The sequence below is a fragment of the Rhinoraja longicauda genome, chromosome 17, assembly GCF_053455715.1.
Source record: "Rhinoraja longicauda isolate Sanriku21f chromosome 17, sRhiLon1.1, whole genome shotgun sequence".
Taxonomy (NCBI): Eukaryota; Metazoa; Chordata; class Chondrichthyes; order Rajiformes; family Arhynchobatidae; genus Rhinoraja; species Rhinoraja longicauda.
The window spans coordinates 15,957,326-15,976,391 of NC_135969.1; positions in this window are offsets into that span (position 1 = coordinate 15,957,326).

Genomic DNA, 19,066 nt, shown 5'->3' on the forward strand with positions numbered 1-19,066 from the left:
CATGATTGAATGGCGGAGTAGATTTGATGGGCCGAGTGGCCTAATTCTACTCCTATCACTTATGATCTTATGATGGTGACTACGAGAGGTGGGTTGACATGGTGTTAGTACTGGCTGAAGAGAATGTGTGTATGAGCGAGCTCTAAATCGGAAAAAGTGAATGAAATATGAACTACCAGAGAGACAAGTAAACAATACTGGAAACATGAGATCCAAAGGTTGGAAAGGCTGATTTAACTGCAATGTTTGAATTCAGCAATGCAATGTTTTGAATGCTATCGTCTGCCAAGTTGGAAGAAGAGATGCTGTTCCTTCAGTTGGTGGTGTGTCAGAGCCCAAAGACAATGTGCTCAACTGGGAGTGGATGGAGAATTAAAGTGACGGGCAATTGGAAACTCTGAGACACAAGAGGCTGCAGATGTTGTTAGAATCTTGAGCAAAACACGGTGTTGGAGCAAGATAGACACAAAATGCTGGAGTAACTCAGCGGGACAGGCAGCATCTCTGGAGAGAAGGAATGGGTGACATTTTGGATCGAGACTGATTGGAATTGGGGTGGGGGGTGTGGGGAGAAAGCTGGTAAAGAAAGGTGGGGGGGGGGCAGGACAAAGGCCAGCGAGTGATGGGTGGATATAGGTGAGGGGGAGGTTTGATTGGCAGATGGGTGGTGCAGAATAAGCGACAAAGGCAAGAGGTGAAAAGAAGACAAAAGTGTGATGGGTGGGGAGGGGGGAGGAATGAAATGTAAAGCCTAAGGAAAGGATGTGGGTGGAAGGGAACACCAGACCAGGGGGAAAAACGGAATTGGGGACACTTGTGGGTGTAAGAGGAGTGTAGGAAGGAGGGAAAAGAAGCAGGGTGATTGTGGGGTGGGGGTGGTCTATGTTGTGGGAAATGGGATTGGAATGGGATGGGGGTGGATTGCCAAATCTCATGGTTGCGGTGAAATTCTCTGCCTCAGAAGGCAGTGGAGGCCAATTCTCTGGATGTTTTCAAGAGAGAGTTAAATAGAGCTCTTAATGATAGCAGAGTCAGGGGGTATGGGGAGAGGGCAGGAACGGGGTACTGATTGTGAATGATCAGCCTTGATCACATTGAATGGCGGTGCTGGCTCGAAGGGCCGAATGGCCTACTCCTGCACCTATTGTCTATTGTCTATTGAAAGGTGCAGTGAAAAGAAGAGTAGGGATTGAGGAAATGGAAGTGTGGAACAGAGAATTGCAGAAGGAACAGTCTCTTTGGAATGTCAGGGGTGTGTGGCAGTTGAAGGTATTAGAATATATGGTTTATTTCCAACATTTCCTGCTTCACATCTCTAGTTTCTCTAGCACCTGCAGTATTTTTGCTTGTGGATTAGCCTAACCACATCACCACAATTCCGATTATAATTACATTGGAATTTTGTTTTCAAAAGGAAGCCTTTTGCCTTTTTTAACCTCAGTTTTGATCCTATGAAAGGAAATCTTATCACGGTCGAGCCTTTTAAAATACCAAGGAACTGAATTGGATAGTCTCTGAATAAAGGCATGGCAATGGGAGCCATGTGGGAGATGGGGTGGTAGTGTTTAAGAGGCTTTTGGATAGACACTGCGGTATGCAAGAAATAGAGTGATATGTATCATGTGCAGACAGATGTGATTAATTTAAATGTAATAAAAATGAACTGCAGATGCTGGTTTATACCAAAGATAGACACAAAATACTGGAGTAACTCAACGGATCAGGCAGCATCTCTGGAGAAATGGATAGGTGGAGTTTCGGTTCAGGACCCTTCTTCAACCCAATTGACCAGAAGATCTCGGAGAAAGCTCATGCGGTCACGGGGGGGAACGTACAAACTCCGTACAGACAGCAGCCGCAGTCGGGATTGAACCCGAGTCTCCAACGCGGCAAACGCTGTAAGGCAGCGACTTTACTGCTGTGCCACTGTGATGGCCCTTAGGTCGGCACAGACTTGCTAGGCCGAAGGGCCTGTTTCCACACTGCATCTCTATTTAAAGTCTAAAGCTGATGGGGCAGTGGTGTCAGAGAGAAAACAGAACTGCAGTAACCGTTGAGCACATTAAGGATGCATTGAATAAGTGAATAACATAGTTCGTGCAAGGGCCTGTTTCAACGCAGTATCTCTAAACTAAACTAAATCTGATGGGAATGTTTCTAACACACACTTATCTTAGCCAAGTCCATTTGGAAGGTTGTAGAATGAATCACACGATGGATGCCAATGACTTTGTTGTTTCCTCTCCCAACCAGTTGCAAGATATCACAAACAATCACGTTGCTCTTTTCCCCCTGTATATAGTTGAAACCTGTTTTGGGTGAGGGGTGTGGGGGAATGGAATGAATATGCCTCCCTCCTACATTAAATAATCTGTATTCAAAATGCATGAAGATTTACATCTTTTTCAAAACAACAAGTTCAGAGTGTTCTGATATTAAAGTAACTTGCAATCAAAGAGGATGGGGTTAAGATAACCCAAAGAAAAGGACATTCCAAACTGATGAGAGAGTCTGAGCACTTCAGTAAACAATCTTGTCAACCAAAGATAGACACAAAAAGCTGGAGTAACTCGGCGGGTCAGACAGCATCTCTGGAGAGAAGGAATAGGTGACGTAATTGCTGAGCATTTGGATAGCAGTAACAGGATCATTCCGAGTCAGCATGGATTTACGAAGGGGAAATCATGCTTGACAAATCTACTGGAATTTTTTGAGGATGTAACTAGGAAAATTGACAGGGGAGAGTCGGTGGATGTGGTGTACCTCGACTTTCAGAAAACCTTCGACAAGGTCCTACATAGGAGATCAGTGGGCAAAATTAGAGCACATGGTATTGGGGGTAGGGTACTGACATGGATAGAAAATTGGTTGACAGACAGAAAGCAAAGAGAGGGGATAAATGGGTCCCTTTCGGAATGGCAGGCAGTGACCAGTGGGGTACCGCAAGGTTCGGTGCTGGGACCCTAGCTATTTACGATATACATTAATGATTTAGACGAAGGGATTAAAAGTACCATTAGCAAATTTGCAGATGATACTAAGCTGGGGGGTAGTGTGAATTGTGAGGAAGATGCAATAAGGCTGCAGGGTGACTTGGACAGGTTGTGTGAGTGGGCGGATACATGGCAGATGCAGTTTAATGTAGATAAGTGTGAGGTTATTCACTTTGGAAGTAAGAATAGAAAGGCAGATTATTATCTGAATGGTGTCAAGTTAGGAAGAGGGGATGTTCAACGAGATCTGGGTGTTCTAGTGCATCAGTCACTGAAAGGAAGCATGCAGGTACAGCAGGCAGTGAAGAAAGCCAATGGAATGTTGGCCTTCGTAACAAGAGGAGTAGAGTATAGGAGCAAAGAGGTCCTTCTACAGTTGTACCGGGCCCTGGTGAGACCGCACCTGGAGTACTGTGTGCAGTTTTGGTCTCCAAATTTGAGGAAGGATATTCTTGCTATTGAGGGCGTGCAGCGTAGGTTCACTAGGTTAATTCCCGGAATGGCGGGACTGTCGTATGTTGAAAGGCTGGAGCAATTAGGCTTGTATACACTGGAATTTAGAAGGATGAGGGGGGATCTTATTGAAACATATAAGATAATTAGGGGATTGGACACATTAGAGGCAGGAAACATGTTCCCAATGTTGGGGGAGTCCAGAACAAGGGGCCACAGTTTAAGAATAAGGGGTAGGCCATTTAGAACGGAGGTGAGGAAGAACTTTTTCAGTCAGAGAGTGGTGAAGGTGTGGAATTCTCTGCCTCAGAAGGCAGTGGAGGCCAGTTCGTTGGATGCTTTCAAGAGAGAGCTGGATAGAGCTCTTAAGGATCGCGGAGTGAGGGGGTATGGGGAGAAGGCAGGAACGGGGTACTGATTGAGAGTGATCAGCCATGATCGCATTGAATGGCGGTGCTGGCTCGAAGGGCTGAATGGCCTACTCCTGCACCTATTGTCTATTGTCTATTGTTTTGGGTCGAGACACTTCTTCAGACCCGAAACGTCACCTATTCGTTTTCTCCATAGATGCTGTCTGACCCGTCGAGTTACTTCAGCTTTTCGTGTTTAAACCAGCATCTGCACTTCCTTCCTCCACAAACAGCTTGTCAACCACTTTGGAATTTAGCCCACCAGAAGAAACAGGAAGAACGAGCAAAGTATAAGAAATGCACAAAGCGAATATAAATTGCGTATATTTTTAATTATCTCTAATTCCTTTGTACCATCTTGTTTATTGAGCATTATATATTAGGTCACACACAAGGCACCCATTAAAATCTTCCATCACATCAAATGCCATTAATACTCTTGGGAATAGGAAAGCCTGCAGATGCTGGAATCTTTTGTTTTTCCATCACATCAAACTATTTTTGTGTGAATGTTGGTGGTTTAGAAGACGCTGTAGTGGCCTGGCGGAGGCCAGAGAAAAGGCTGGACTGGACGCCAGGCAGCTTTAGAAAGCTCTTTATTTGGCTGTGAGCTTCGACTCACAGCGAAGTCCACCTAGGGATAAACCACTCCCCCCAACGGGCTGAGTCTTAACCCCTTAAGCCTGTCCATCTAGTGCCGAGGGGGCTGACCCATGGAGTGGCCTGATACCCAGGGACTGCCACAAAGCGACATATTTACAAATCTTAAAAGCTCTGTTAATGTTTATGGCTACTAATGCTAGTATGGATGTACATAGCTTATAACTATATATTACATAGGAAATAGAACAACTGTTAACTGCATGTGTAAATTTCGCAAGCAGAAATACTGCACAATAAAAGATCCATCTTATTTATTTGTTAGATAAGATTACTAATTGCTGTTTTGAAGAGTTAGGCACCTCTAACTTGGTCTGACGGGATGGCTTGTATGAACTTGCAGACTAATCATATCAAACATACCACTATAACTTATATCTCGACAAAATCTTTAAATGACGGCAAGACATTCCATTTGAAATTGCATTTCTTTCCTTAATGCCATTTGATATCCTGACTGTCACGCAGTCAAATGGGGCTAAATGTGGCGCAGCGGTAGAGTTGCTGCCTTCCGGCGCCAGAGACCCAGCATCGATCCTGACCACGTGTGCTGTCTGTGTGGAGTTTGTACCTTCTCCCTGTGACCGCGTGGGTTTTCTCCGGGTGCTCCAGTATCCTCCCACACTCCAAAGACGTGCAGGTTTGTAGGTTATTTGGTTTCGGTAACTTATAAATTGTCTCTAGTTTTTGGGATAGTGTTAGTGTAGGTGATTGGAGGCAATCATTGACTCGGCGGGCAGAAGGGCCTCTTTCCACACTGTATCTCTAAAGTCTAATGTCCAAAATCTAAAAGAAAAGTGTTTTAATTAATTCTTGGATCTGGGGTCTGCAATAAATGTTTTGTTGACTTGACCTTAGCCCAAATTAGTAGTGTTTAGACTCCTACTCACATTCATTGCGTTTCACACCCAGCTATTTCTACAAATAAACAGTAAAAACCCTGCTATTTTACAGAGATGCAAGGAACTGCAAATCTCGTAGTACTGAAGGGACTCAGCAGGTCAGGCAACATCTGCGGAGAGAACTGGACGGACGACGTTTCAGATTGGGACCCTTCTTCAGACTGATTGGAGTAGGGTGTAGACAGCTGAAAAAGAGAGGCGGAGGTGGGACAAAGCCTGGCAAGTGAAGGAGGGTCTCGACCAGAAACGTCACCCATTCCATCTCTCCGGAGATGCTGGCTGACTCGCTGAGTTACTCCAGCATTTTGTGCCTATCCTGGCAAGTGATAGGTGGATACACTTCACTACTCTTCTCTCCTTATCTGACATCCTTTTGTCTCCTTCTCACCTCTAGCCTTTGTCGATTACTCCACTCATCCGCCAACCAATTCCTCTTACTTGTATCCACCTATCACTCGTCAGGCTTTGTCCTGCCTCCACCTCCCTATTCCAGCTTTCTCCACCCTGCTCCAATCGGTCTGAAGAAGGGTCCCGGACCAAAACATCACCTGTCCATTCTCTCCAGAAATGCTGCCTGACCCGCTGTTCTCCCCCAGCACTTTGTGTTGTGATGTCGTTTGATGACTCGGATCCTACCGTCCTTCGTGGCTTTACGATCCATCGGTAATTCTAGTTGTCTGAGTACGGCGGTGGCACGAGGGATAAATGAGAGCACAGTAATCCAGAGATCTGAACGAATCATGTGAATCCAAATCCCACCTTGGTAGCAGTGGAATTTAAATACAATTCATCAAATAGTCTGGAAGGACTGGCAGAATTTGGCCTGTAGAGGGAGCTTGAAAAAAAAACCAGAGGGCATGGAATCGAAAAAATAAAATCCCACGCTATCTTACCTATAGGACTCATCCGACCACCATTTTGTTGTCTTTTTAGGTATTCCTTATACTAGACTGAGCACATTCCATTTGTCCTAGGATTCTCATAAAATCCACATCCAGTAGGTCCCAGCATCGCCACTTGTGTTTGATTAGTCTCTTGAGCCATATTCCTATGCCTCTGTGAACAAAATTTGTGGAATTGGTCACAATTTGGAACCATTTTACAACATTTAACATCTTTCACTTTTACATTGGGACACAACTATTTTATACATACAATATACAATACATCAGGTGGCAGAATTCAAAGAATCTTTCCACATGCCTTTATGACTTGCAGCTACACAACACAAGAACACCACTAGGAATAGGTCATCCAGCTCCATGGAGGCATCACTAGTACTGTGACAAACCTCAATAACTGCTGACTGGCCGCACCGATGTCTGGGGTGATGAAGTGGTTTGAGGGATTGGTTATGATACGTATCAACTCCAACCTTAGCAAAGATCAGGACTCAGCACCATTCACCCCCGCCCCCCGCCACAATAGATCAGTGGATGCGATCCAGTCTGTTGTTCAGACTGCAGCTTGGTGTTCAACATTACCATCCCCTCCAAACCTAAACTGGAGACGAGGATGGAGGGTGCCGACGACGGCCGACATGAGAGCAAAGGGTTAGAGAGAGTGGACCAGGGTCTTACCTTTCGCATGCTCAAGGTTGGCTTCGGGAGGTGCTCCGGGGGCATGATGGCTGACGGTGGCCGGGCGAGGAGAGGGGCGACGGTTCACGGGATGAGGCCCTGCAGCAGCCTGGGGCTCGCCTGAATTAGACGCCACTCAAGGAGACCAAATGCACTGGACTTTGCAAATGGTGCCAAAACCTGGCGACTCTTGCATGCTTTTCTGATTGGTCTATTTCTATAGACTTTGTACTAATCAGGGATTGTGCTTAGGTATGGAAATACTTAACTGAACTGCATGCAGAAAAAATAATTTCATTGTACGTCAGTACATGTGCCAATAATGTACCATTGACCATATGCTATTAAACGACCATGATAATGCTTCAAGGAAAGAAGTCTGTCCAAACTTTCATGGTTGTAGTGGCATCATTGCGGTTGCCTCATAGCCATTGGCAATTCAGTTTCTCTCATATTTCCTCATGATGTAGATGGAGGCCAGTTGTGCCCTTCGAGTCCATGCTAGCTCTTAGAGCTCAAGGATTTTGATCTAGCGATGATGAAGGGAAAACATCTTCCCCCTCAACCTCATTCTCCTACCTTCTCCCCATAACCCCTGGCACCCTTACTGATCAAGAAACTATCAATCTCCGAGATCAGTTTGGCAAAGGTCTAAATGAGGGAAGCAGAATCATCATCTTAAGTTATTGGAGGTAAATATTGTGAATGCTGGAAATCTGGATTAGGGATCTTTGTCCCACCCCCTTCCCTAACATCGGTTTGAAGAAGGGTCTCGACCCGAAACGTCACCCATTCCTTCTCTCCCAAGATGCTGCCTGACCCGCTGAGTTACTCCAGCATTTTGTGTCCACATAAGGATTGAAATGGTGGTTAGCTGAAATTGTTGATTCCAAAATATATTAAACCATTTAAGGAAATGATTCAAGACTTTGAATTGTATCAAGTTATTAAGTATTTGCTACAGCCTCTGAGGTTTATTGCATGTCTATAGGCATTCTGCATAAACACTTCCTCGATTGGCATTCCTCTTAAACACGGACTGGCATAAAACAAGGTTGTCCCATGGCATGGCGCATCGCCAATATTAGGCATGGAACATCTGAAGAAATCATTGGTGAAAGCTTTCTTCTGCAACACTTTTTGTGACATTTTTTGCTTCCTTTGTTGCTGGAGGCATTCAGGGAAATTTTTCTCAGAAGTTAACGTTAGCTGTGCAGAAACAGTCTTTACCTTTCAAGTTGGAAGTGAACCAAGGGTCATATTAAGCCAACAATAGTTATTCTGACTCTAGTGGAACACAGAGGAGAAAAATAATTCTGTGTTCATGCTACCAATTTCAAGTATTATTCTTGGATTTTGCACAAATCACGCAAAACGATCGTGATTTTTATTTTTCATGCTTATGTATTCCAGTTGTGTGGTAACTTAGCTCCAGCTCGGAACAAGATCTGAAACGTCAGCGATTCAAAATTAAAAGAGCAATGCGCAGAAGTTTCACATAGAAACAGAAAATTGATAGCAGTTTCGTTTAGTTTAGTTTAGAGATACAACGCGGAAACAAGCTCTTCAGCCCACCGAGTCCGCACCGACCAGTGATCTCCACACATTAACACTATCCCACACACACTAGGGACGATGTACATTTTTATACCAAGCCAATTAACTTACAACCCTGTATGTCTTTGGAGTGTGGGTGGAAACTGAAGATCTCGGAGAAATCCCACGCAGTTCACGGGGAAAACGTACAAACTCTGTGTAAACAGCAACCATAGTCAGGATTCCCGGAATGGCGGGACTGTCGTATGTTGAAATACTGGAACGACTGGGTTTGTATACTCTGGAATTTAGAAGGATTAGAGGGGATCTTCTTGAAACATATAAGATTATTAAGGGATTGGACACGCTAGAGGCAGGAAACATGTTCCCGATGTTGGGGGAGTTCCGAACCAAGTTTAAGAATTAGGGGCAAGCCATTTAGAACGGAGATGAGAAAAAACTTTTTCACTCAGAGAGTTGTGAAACGGTGGAACTCTCTGCCTCAGAAGGCAGTGGAGGCCAATTCCCTGGATGCTTTCAAGAGAGAGTTAGATAGAGCTCTTAATGATAGTGGAGTCAAGGGATATGGGGAGAAGGCAGGAACGGGGTACTGATTGTGGATGATCAGCCACGATCACGGTGAATGGCGGTGCTGGCTCGAAGGGCTGAATGGCCTACTCCTGCATCTATTGTCTATTGTCTATTGTCTATTGGTTGAACCCGAGTCTCTGGCACTGTAAGGCAGCAACTCTACCATTGCGCCACCATGCCACCCTAGTGTCCAGGCTTTGCAGTGGGTGAGGAAGGTGGATTAGTTAAAGCCTCTGCAGTTGTATGGTTTGGGAAGTAAGGAATCTATCTGTTCACTCCAGAAGTTAGAAAAAAGAAAAGAAAGTTTAAGTTTAGGTTTAGGTTTCTTACTATCACGTGTGGTGAGGTACAATGAAAAGCTTTGTTTCGCCAACTATCGAATCAGATCACATAATGCTGTACATAAATACAATTGAGTCAAACTCAAGTACAATAGGTAGAGCAAAGGGCAAGAGTATAAAATATAGCTCTCAGCATTGTTGCACATCAGTTCCTTAGACAATGACCTATGTTTGCAATGGGGTAAAGGTGAATCAGATAGTACCCTAACTTAGGGAAGGACCATTAAGAAGCCTGATAACAGAGGGGAAGAAGCTTTTCCAGTCTGGTGGTGCGCTTCTATACCATTTGCCCAACAGAAGCAGGGAGAGAAAGGAGTGACCGGGGTGGGACAAGTCTTTGATTATGTTAGCTTTTCTAAGGCAGCGTGAAGTGTAGATGGAGTCAAAGATGGGGAGTCTGGACTGTATGATGGACTGGGCTACATCTATACTCTCTGCAATTTTTAACGGTCTTGGGCAGAGCTATTCTCAAACCAAGCTGTGATGCAATCCGTCAGTGTGCTTGCCATGGCGCAAATTTGTAGAAATTTCTACAGATTTTGTACGTTCTCCGTGTGACTGTGTGCGTTTTCTCATGGTGTTCCGGTTTCCTCCCACACTCCAAAGACATACAGGTTTGTAGATTAGTGTAAGAAAATAACTGCAGATGCTGGTACAAATCGAAGGTATTTATTCACAAAATGCTGGAGTAACTCAGCAGGTCAGGCAGCATCTCAGGAGAGAAGGAATGGGTGACGTTTCGAGTCGAGACATTCCAAGTCAGCATGGATTTACGAAGGGGAAATCATGCTTGACAAATCTACTGGAATTTTTTGAGGATGTAACTAGGAAAATTGACAGGGGAGAGTCAGTGGATGTGGTGTACCTCGACTTTCAGAAAGCCTTCGACAAGGTCCCACATAGGAGATTAGTGGGCAAAATTAGGGCACATGGTATTGGGGGTAGGGTACTGACATGGATAGAAAATTGGTTGACAGACAGAAAGCAAAGAGTGGGGATAAATGGGTCCCTTTCGGAATGGCAGGCAGTGACCAGTGGGGTACCGCAAGGTTCGGTGCTGGGACCCCAGCTATTTACGATATACATTAATGACTTAGACGAAGGGATTAAAAGTACCATTAGCAAATTTGCAGATGATACTAAGCTGGGGGGTAGTGTGAATTGTGAGGAAAATGCGATAAGGCTGCAGGGTGACTTGGACAGGTTGTGTGAGTGGGCGGATACATGGCAGATGCAGTTTAATGTAGATAAGTGTGAGGTTATTCACTTTGGAAGTAAGAATAGAAAGGCAGATTATTATCTGAATGGTGTCAAGTTAGGAGGAGGGGGAGTTCAACGAGATCTGGGTGTCCTAGTGCATCAGTCAATGAAAGGAAGCATGCAGGTACAGCAGGCAGTGAAGAAAGCCAATGGAATGTTGGCCTTCATAACAAGAGGAGTTGAGTATAGGAGCAAAGAGGTCCTTCTACAGTTGTACCGGGCCCTGGTGAGACCGCACCTGAGTACTGTGTGCAGTTTTGGTCTCCAAATTTGAGGAAGGATATTCTTGCTATGGAGGGCGTGCAGCGTAGGTTCACTAGGTTAATTCCCGGAATGGCGGGACTGTCGTATGTTGAAAGGCTGGAGCGATTGGGCTTGTATACACTGGAATTTAGAAGGATGAGGGGGGATCTTATTGAAACATATAAGATAATTAGGGGATTGGACACATTAGAGGCAGGAAACATGTTCCCAATGTTGGGGGAGTTCAGAACAAGGGGCCACAGTTTAAGAATAAGGGGTAGGCCATTTAGAACGGAGATGAGGAAGAACTTTTTCAGTCAGAGAGTGGTGAAGGTGTGGAATTCTCTGCCTCAGAAGGCAGTGGAGGCCAGTTCGTTGGATGCTTTCAAGAGAGAGCTGGATAGAGCTCTTAAGGATAGCGGAGTGAGGGGTATGGGGAGAAGGCAGGAACGGGGTACTGATTGACAGTGATCAGCCATGATCGCATTGAATGGCGGTGCTGGCTCGAAGGGCTGAATGGCCTACTCCTGCACCTATTGTTTATTGTCTATTGTCTATTGAGACCCTTCTTCAGTCTGAAGAAGGGTCTCGACCCAAAACGTCACGCATTCCTTCTCTCTTGAGATGCTGCCTGATCTGCTGAGTTACTCCATCATTTTGTGAATAAATACCAGGTCTGTAGGTTAATTGGCTTCAGTAAAATCGGAAATTGCCCCTAGTGTGCAGGATAGTGTTAGTATACGGGGTGATTGCTGGTCAGCGCGGACTTAGTGGGCCGAAGGGCCTGTTTCTGCACTGTGTCTCTGAAGTCTAAAGTCTAAAGTCACTGTTTACGTTCCTTTTAGCATGTCCCAAAGCACTTCATAGCAATGAAGCATCTATGAAGTGCAGTCACTGTTGTAGTGTCATCAGTTTGAGCCTAGGAAGCAGCTGTATGATAATGATCAGATAAACCATTCCTGGTGATGTTAGACACAAAATGCTGGTGGAACTCAGCGGGACAAGCAACATACTCTAGACTCACAGAGGCTAAAACTGTAGATTCAGGGATTTTCCATGGAAAAGAGTGGGCAGCAGTTAAAGAAGTTCCAAGTCTAAAGAGAATCAAGAACTTTTTACCTCCTTCGAAGCTTCCAGTTGAGCTAGCACCACTGCCAATTCCCACTGAAAGATCAGGGCATTACCATTCAGTTCATGTGGTACCTCAAGAGACAGATAAATGCCTTTGGCTAACACAAGTCAGCAGTACAGAACTTCTTGTTCCTTGGCTAAGCTTCTGGAGTGGCTTCCACTATAATTGCTTTAATACTTCCTAAATTCCACCAGCTTTATTACACTCCTGTTAGAATGCAAGGTAATGTCAGGCATCTTGTAACTTGCCCTATCATGTTGTTATTGGATAACTCCCATAAAGAACAACAGTTTATGGGTGGAATTTAAAAACAGACTCGCTAATTCGACAAGCAAACTAAGCATAATGTCTACAATTTATAGAATTATAGAGTCACAGACTCATACAGTGTGGAAACAGGCTCTTCAACCCAACATGCCCAATCCGACCGACATGCCCCATCTACACTAGTCCCATCTGTCTGCGTTTGGTCCCTATCTCTCCAAACCTGTCCTATCTATATTTAGACTTTATAGAATAATAGGAGTTTTATGGCAAGGGGGTAGGCCATTCGGTCCATCAAGACTCTGCCAATAACTGTTGGAGTAGACCCGTCAGTCCCATTCCAGTCTATTTTTACACAGCCCTGCAAATTATACTCTCTGAAGTGTATCTCCTGTTCCCTTGTGAACCTTTCACAGTCACCTCCAGGTTCAAGAACCATCTTCTTCCCAACAACCATCAGACTCTTCAGGGTGGCGCAGCGGTAGAGTTGCTGCCTTACAGCGCCAGAGACCCTATGGGTGCTGTCTGTTCGGAGTTTGCTCATTCTCTCTGTGACTGCGTGGGTTATCTCCTGGTGGTCTGGTTTCCTCCCACACTCTAAAGATGTACAGGTTTGTAGGCTAATTGGCGTCGGTAAAATTGTAAATTGTCTCTCATGCGTGGGACAGTGCTAATGTATGGGGCCGTCGCTGATCAGAGTGCACTCGGTGGGCCAAAGGGCCTGTTTCTGCACTGTATCTCTAAAAACAGGTAGAGTGAAGAGTGCAGGACATAGTTCTCAGCATTATAATGCGTGGTATAGTAAGGTATAGTGCAACAGTGCTACAGACCAAGTCCAATATCTGCAATGAGGTAGAGGAGAATCGGACTGTACCCTAGCTTATGAAGGACTGCCATTGTCTTAACATGAGGTTACGCAGTGTTGGCTCTTGTGAGAATTGCTTTGAGTATTTTAGTTAGAAGGCGAGGTTGAATAGGATGGGCACAAAATGCTGGAGTAACTCAGCGGGTCAGGCAGCATCCCTGGAGAACATGGACAGGTGATGTTTCGGGTCGAGACCCTTCTTCTGACAGGTTAGGCTGGGGTTGACCAGATTTAGGTATCCAAATTATAAAGGTGGCAGACAGTAAGAATCTGTTCCCCATTGTTAAGGTACCTTAGACGAGAGAGCATAGGTTTAAGTTGAGAAAGAGCTGGATCTGAAGGGGAATTCTTTCACACAGAGTGTGGTTAGAGTCAGGAATGCCCACAACTATACGAAGGTATTTATTCACAAAATGCTGGAGTAACTCAGCAGGTCAGGCAGCATCTCAGGAGAGAAGGAACCTTCTCTCCTGAGATGCTGCCTGACCTGCTGAGTTACTCCAGCATTTTGTGAATAAATACCTTCGATTTGTACCAGCATCTGCAGTTATTTTCTTACACTTCCCCCACAACTAGACCATCATTATCACATAGAACATAGAACAGTAAGGTACTTGTGTGCCTTTTTGATCTGAGTGTTAGTATTGCTAACTTTTGAGGGCACACAATGGTTTAGGTTTAGGTTTATTATTGTCACATGTACTGAGTGAGATACAGTGAAAAGGCTAGTTTTGCCTGCTATCCATATACCTGAGATAAATAAAATCAAGTCATACTCAAGTACAATAGATATAGAAACAAGGAACTGCAGATGCTGGTGGACAAAATAGTTCTCGGAGAACATGGATAGGTGACGTTTATGGTCGGGACTCTTCTTCAGACCCTTCTCTAATCTGAAGAAGAATAGTCTGAAGAGGGGTCTCGAACTGAAACGTCACCTATCCATGTTCTTCGGAAATGCTGCCTGATCCGCCGAGTTATTCCAGCACTTTGTGTCTTCATCTCTTCTACAATAGATAAAGCAAATGGGAAGATACAGAGTATAGTTCTCAGAATAGTAGCACATCAGTTCCATAGAAAAGTGGTTAAAGATTGGCAACCTAACATCACAACTGGTGGTACAAAATGACCAAATATTGTGGTCTATATTCCCCTTATTCTCATATCTTTCTTCAATCAACGGGCATGGAAGAACCAGTCCAGGAAAGGTCTTCTTAAACTTATCTTTTTTCCAAATGGGTACCAAAATTTGAATTTTATTCCCAATTCACAACTAGCTGAGTTACCGCCAACCTTAACCAGAATTTGGTAAATTTTCATTCAAGCTTAGAGTCATAGTCATACAGCGTGGAAACAGGTCCATCGGTCCAACTTGCCCACATGGACCATCTGCAATAGTCCCACCTGCCTGCATTTGGCCCATACCCCTCTAAACCTATCCTATCTATCTACCTATTTAAATGTTTCTTAAATGTTACAATAATATCTGCCTCAACGACCTCCTCTGGCAGCTCACTTCTCAGTTTCCTATTAAATCTTTCCCCCCTCAACTTAATCCTATGTCCTCTGGTTCTCGATTCCCCTACTCTGGGCAAGAGATTTTGTGCGTTTACCTGATCTATTCCTCTCTTAATTTTGTACACTTCTATAAGATCACCCTTCATCCTCCTGTGCTCCAAGGAATAGAGACTTAGCCTGCCCAACCTCTCCCCATAGCTCAGGCCCTTGAGTCCTGGCAACATCCTCGTAAAATCTTCTCTGTGCCCCTTCTAGCTTGACAACATCTTTCCTATGACATGGTGCCCGTAAACGGAACTTAATACTCTAAATGTGGCCTCACCAATGTCTTTACATAACTGCAAATTCTCTACTCAACACTTTGACTGATGAAGGCCAAAGTGCCGAAAGCCTTTTTGACAAACCTTATCTACTTGGAATGCCACTTTCAAGGAACTATGTACCTGCATTCCTAGATCCCTCTGCTCTACAACACTCATCAGAGCCCTACCGTTCACTATGTACTTGTTAGCTTGTACTTCAGCTCGTTAAATCTCAATCCATTACTTCACTCTGTGCTTTCCGAAGCTATGATTCATTTCTCCCGGATCAGTGAACCACTTGATAACCCCAATGGTATACTTGCATTAATTTTTTTAAGAGCTAGTTAACATGTAGGTAGCTGAATTTTGCATTCAGAGTTTTATTGTCCTTAGCATAAGTTGATATATTCAGTTAGATAGTTAGATAATACTTTGGCTTTCTGAGTTGAACGCTTATCCTGGAGTTAGAGCACGTACTTTGTGTTTAATTGTAATTACTGGGTTGTATTCAAAACAAAGCATTTGACCGTACACCTAGGTACATGTGACAACAAAGTATTGTTGAATCATCGAATCATCGAATGACTGGGTGTGACAAGTCCTTGATTATGTTACAGTTGGTGTACTGGACATAGTAGAGGGCGTTTTTGGGAGCATCTGACCATCCACTCTATTGCTGAGGCCAGGAGCAGTCATAGAGTCAAACAGTGTGGAAACAGGCCCTTTGGCCCAACCTATCTGTCCTAAACCTGTCCTATCCATTTAGACAGGTCCTGTACCTGTCTAAATGTTTCATGGTCCCTGCCTCAATTACCTCTGGCAGTGAAAAAGTTACCCCTGACCAGATTGTTAGAATCCATTCCTCTTTGCACAGACGTTGACAGGCACATCAAAGCAAAAAACTACATGGTCCACAGATATTTCAAAAGCCATTTGGAGGGCAGGCTTCTAATATCACCTTCAAATGATGTTCAAATGAAGTGGAAAATTGGGATGGGGACAAGTAATGTATAAATTAAGAAAATAAATCTGCTCTCCGCTTGGCTTGGGCATTGTTGAAAGGAGGCTTCTCATGCCACTAATCTTAACTGTTTTTCTTGGAGTTTTGTCATTATGATGAAAGCAGCTTTAAAAGAAAATAGTTTTCTGAAGAAGGAAAGATATTTTTTGTTCCTTGTGCTTTCGCAGACAAGGGTAGAGGCTGGAGGTTCTGGTCTCCATTGTCTATGTGCTGGTGGCGCAGCGTTAGAGTTGCTGCCTTACAACGCCCGGGCTCCATCCTGTCTACAGGTGCTGTCAGTAACAAGTTTGTATGTTCTCCCCGTGGGTCGGGTCTTCCCCGGGTGCTCCGGTTTCCTCCCACACTCCAAAGCCGTACAGGTTTGTACGTTAATTGGTTTCGGTAAAGATTGTAAATTGTCCCTCATATGTAGGATAGTGCTAGCGCTGGTCAGCGCGGACTGAAGGGCCTGTTACTGTGCTGTATCTCTAAACTAATCTAAACTAAGACATGGAGAGTGCAGTTCTGCCTTTTCAATTTAAAGACTTGAGATGTTCCCGTAATTGGGTTGGAGTGTCAATGGTTCAATGGTTTCTTTACCATCACGTGTTCCAAGCTACAGTGAGATTCTTTTTTTGCAGAAAATGATGAGCGAGATTATTGCCATACATAAGTACAATCCCTGGTTAAGTACAGAATGTAAAGAAACAGCCAACTGAGTCAGTCTGCAAGAGTCGCCAAGTCTTGGCGGCATTTTCAAAGTCCCAGCTGCAGATGGCTACAAAGGCCTGTTAGAGCCGCTGCCTCCATCCAATCATCCTGTGAACTGACATCCTTCTCCTCAACCAGACACCTTCAACCTCTTTACTTTACTTTATAGATACAGTGTGGAAACAAGCCCTTTGGCCCACCGAGTCCAGGCCGACCAGCGAGAAGCCCCGCACACTAGCACTATCCTACACACAAGGGGCAATTTACAATCTTTACCGAAGCCAATTTACAATTTTTACCAAAGCCAATTAACCTATAAACCTCTGATAGACTCAAAAAGCTGGAGTAACTCAGCGGGACAGGCAGCATCTCGGGAGAGAAGGAATGGGTGGCATTTCAGGTCGAGACCCTTCTTCAGACGAGTCTGGGGAAAGGGAAACGAGAGATATAGATGATGATGTGGAGAGATAAAGAACAATGAATGAAAGATATGCAAAGAAGTAATGATGCATTGCTAGCTGTTTGTCAGGCGAAGACAAGAAGCTGGGCAGGGGAGGGATAGAGAGAAAGGGAATGCCGGGGTTACTTGAAGTTAGAGAAATCAAATTTCATACCACTTGGCTGTAAGCTGCCCAAGCAAAATATGAGTCCTATAAACCTGTTCGCTCATGGAAACCTGCCACCCTAGATGTGCAAAGGCATTATAAAGGTATGGACAGTGATTCATGACAAGACATCCTTCCCCACACTTCAGTGAGTTTACTATCCCAGTGAGGAAGTGGTGCACATAGCCAACACCAATTTCCAGTGCATCGAGCCTCTGACTGCCCTGTCTAGAGGCTGTTCCTTGTCACCCATTTGCACCACATCTGCCCCCCTCCCCCCTGCCCCAGACTGTACATTAGCCTGAGCATGCATTCCTCAGGAAAGGCAGAAAATGCTAGAGTAACTCCATGAGTCAGGGAGCAACGCTGGAGAACATGGATAGGTGTTTCGGGTCGGGACTCTTCTTCAGACTAATTGCAGGGATGGGGGAGGACAAAGCATCTCACTAATTCCCCATTTACTGGTGCTCTTCCCTAATTCCCTATTTACTGGTGCTCTCATGAACCCATCTACAATAGTCTTTGGGGCATCTTGTAACTAGATGCTGCATCTTGTACTAGAAATAACTTGCAAGTCGAATCGGTAATAAGGAAGGCAAATTCAAGAGAGCTGGAAAACAAAAACAGAGATGCAATGCTGAGGCTCTATGAGGCGCTGGTCAGGCCGCATTTGAAGTACTGAGCAAATTTGAGCCCCATGTCAGAGGAAGGATGTGCTGGCTCTGGAGAGGATCCAGAGGAGGTTTACAAGAATGATGGGACTCATGTTGTTGACCTCCTCGTGGTGAGCCCTGTCAACTGACCTCAGTCAGGCGAACGACAACAAACAGAGACAGCAGAAGCAGAAGCAGCTTCATAACTTCTGCTGCCTCAAACACAAGAAGAAGACAAGAATGGTTCCAGAAACGAGAGGGTTAGCATATGATGAGCTTTTGACAGCACTGGGCCTTTATTTACTGGAGTTTAGAAGGTTGAGGGGGGACCTCATTGAAACGTACAGAATAATGAAAGGCATAGATAGAGTGGATGTGGAAAGGATGTTTCCACTAGTGGGAGAGTCTAGGACCAGAGGACATAGCCTCAGAATTAAAGGGCACTCTATTAGAAAGGAGGTGAGGAGGAACTTCTTTAGTCAGAGGGTATTTAATCTGTGGAACTCATTGCCATAGAGGGCTGTGGAGGCCAAGTCACTGAATATTTTTAAGGCAAAGATAGACAAATTCTTGATTAGAACAGGTATCAAGGATTATGGGGAGAAGGCAGGAAACTGGGGTCAGGAGGCCGAGATCAGCCATGATTGAATGGCCGAGCAGACTCGGTGGGCCGAAAGGCCTAATTCTTCTCCTGTTACTTGTGAACGTGTGAACTTGATAAATACAATCTAATCAGTCTGTGAATATCTGACTATAAAAAGACACAAGGTGCTGAAGTAACTCAACGGGTCAGGCAGTATCTCAGAGAACATGGAGAGGCTACCTTTGATGTCGCGACCTTCCTCAGATGGACATTTTGGGTCGGGACCCTTGTTCATATTATGTAGAATATTTGAACCTAGTTGCAGAAGCAATGCATTGCCTATCTTGGCATTGAGCTCTATTTGCATGGATCAATGTGCTACATTACATTCTGAGGTGATGCTTCATTGGCAGTGTAACTAAACGAGACACAAAGCGCCTGAGTAACTCAGCGGGTCAGGCAGC